This window comes from Austrofundulus limnaeus, unplaced genomic scaffold (genome assembly GCF_001266775.1).
Source record: "Austrofundulus limnaeus strain Quisiro unplaced genomic scaffold, Austrofundulus_limnaeus-1.0 Scaffold3, whole genome shotgun sequence".
Lineage (NCBI taxonomy): Eukaryota > Metazoa > Chordata > Actinopteri > Cyprinodontiformes > Rivulidae > Austrofundulus > Austrofundulus limnaeus.
Window position 1 is genome coordinate 4,386,896 of NW_013952405.1, and position 2,620 is coordinate 4,389,515.

At 39.3% G+C, this 2,620-nt stretch overlaps 1 long non-coding RNA gene across 1 annotated transcript; it reads left to right on the forward strand.

Moving 5' to 3' along the window:
- Positions 1 to 1,810: 1,810 nt before the first annotated feature.
- LOC106524421 (uncharacterized) lies at positions 1,811 to 2,585 on the forward strand. The gene is made up of 3 exons (XR_001311003.1): positions 1,811 to 1,953; positions 2,063 to 2,171; positions 2,558 to 2,585. It is a non-coding gene; the product is annotated as an uncharacterized LOC106524421 (long non-coding RNA).
- Positions 2,586 to 2,620: the final 35 nt, after the last annotated feature.

A 2,620-nucleotide genomic window follows, 5' to 3' on the forward strand; every position in this document is an offset into this window, starting at 1 on the left:
GTGTGTGTGTGTGTGTGTGTGTGTGTGTGTGTGTGTGTGTGTGTGTGTGTGTGTGTGTGTCATCGAGTTTTAAATGTAAGCAAAATTTGTGGCTGGATGCCTACTACAGTGGGAGTTTCTTTACCCGTGGAAAAAGCCAAGATGACTGAAAATGGTGTAGGTCATCAGTGGCAATAATCATGGAAACTACAAATACCTTGTTTAAAGTAGAGATATTTGACATTTAACAAGGTAAGGTTAAACTTCAAAGAATTTTCACAAAAGCTGTGAGAGTTAATGGCAATCTTTATCTGTATTCAAATTCAATAACTGCATCCTTCAAAGGACCTGGCMCATGTAGACYGGATGCTTCGTTGACMGCATGACCGGAAGAAAGTGGCTGTGAATTTGGAYRGTCYAGCCAATAGATTGAAATGAGCAAAATACTAATATACTAACAYTATAAATGAACAAAATTAGCTTAGAGGCAATWTATAAAAAAACAAGGAACCTACAAGCTTSTTTATTATGATTTCTGACAAGAAKAACTGTTAAAATCAMGTCTATGCAAATGACAAAAGCCTTAAAACACAACTACTTTAAGCTTTCCATTTTTGCACCACCAGATTTTAATTTATGAAACTGTACTCCTGACTCTCTTCTRCCATTACAGGCAAGAAAAATCCCCCGGTCGGCCCACAATGCATCTTGGGATAAGCTTATACACTTGTCCAATCTACCACACCACGYAAGACCAGCCTAATGTAGGTCAGTTGCATGACTCAAGGTTTCATGGGGTTTTCAGTGGATTCAGTTAAGGGCTTTGACGTTGAGTGTGGTCCCAAAAACATTTCAGAACTGCAAATATACAGCTGAAATATTGCATTGTTTTATAGTTCAGGATATTGTTTTACATGGTTTGCAATAAGTAAATTTAACAATTCAAGATAGTTGCCACAGCCAATCAACCCTAAACATAATGATATCTACAACTATGATAGTTGCCGAAAGTCATCCAGAGCACAGACTGGGAACAACTTCATAATTTCCCAACACAACATGATCTTACATTGAAATTCTGGCACAAAAGTGGTGGTGTTTTTTTTATTTCATAATGTTGTTTTTCTCTTTTACAAGTCCAAGTGACAACAAACAACTGCCAGTAGGCACAGAAATGTGACCGTTTTCCATTATGTTTTACAAAGCTATTACATAAAACCATTTTCTGTCATGGTTCTGAAATTTTTCTACAAAATGAAACAGTTGAATGAACATCCTTCAAAGGGGCTGATTTTTATGTTTCGCTGCCAGGGGTTTTAAGAGCAGCTTTTTTTCTTTCTTTCCAAAATAGTAAAGCTGTTGACTTGAACAGCTCAATGAAAATTAAAAATTCACATCTTGAAAAGGAACCAAGGGGCATAAACTGTTTTGGTCTCTTCACGGGGGTTTAAATATGCAGAAACAAAAATAGAAAATCAGCCCCTTTATTCCTTCAAATCTAATTAAAACAAACTTACTTTTTTTTCTTCCCCCTCTGAGGTTTTGCAAGTGACAGCTGCCAAACACTACGTTGTCTTCTATAATTAATTGCTCCGATGATTATGAGTATTAGTACAGAAACCATGCAATGAAATCCTCATGTCTGTGAGGATTACCTCCTGGTCCTGCAGCATTTGTCTCCATTTCAGCAGATTTAGGGAGCTGACTGAAGGAAATGTATGACAAATGAATTCGATTGGACTATTCTGAGCTGCTCTATTATTGTCATGTGCACATGGCTGCGTGTGCACTTCCATACACTGCACACAGACTGACACACAACATGTCTTTCCAAGGTTGTCACATGGTTCGTAAAGCTTCTCTAAGAGAACTKACTATTCTGTGACAGAAATTCACGGAGGTCTCTGATTGGCACACATTAAATCCCCGTCTGTGTCGCTGGGAGTCCACCAACTGGACCGCGCGTTTCTGTGTGTGAGTATATGTGATGCGTATGTGTGTGTGAATGTCACAGATCCTAAATTTGGTTGATTTTGAAGAGCTATGGGATCTTGCATTCATGGGAGACTCTCTTATCTCACAGTCCACATGCGGAGTAGAACTGTGCTACCAGGGAGGATAAACATCGCCAGATGGGTTATCCAGGTTATCCAAGATACACTGTTGCTTGAGAAAGAGCAGCACCAAGAAATGTAAGAAGACAGAGGATGTTTCTTTTTTCTTTGTGTGTGTTTTAGGAAGATTAGAAATTAAAACATGGAGGTTGGAAAAGTGAGATGGGAGGAGGGTTTTAGAGGTTCAAAAAAGAGGGCAGAAAAGAGAAGAAAGATCAGTAATCTAATCTCTGTCAGAGTAGCAGATTAGCTCACTGGGTGAAATGATATACATGACTGGCAGCAGGCCTCTTCTCATACAATCACATACCATCACACACACCCATCCATGGGATAGTTACCCTGTGTGAATACATCATCCCCTTGATTTCATCTCACACACACATACAACCCTTATCAACACAACTCTCTGCTGCCTGATTTTGTGGCCTTGATATTGATTCCTGTCTGTCTGTTTTTTCCAGCCAGCAGAGGAGAAATCACACACACACACACACACACACACACACACACACACACACACACAC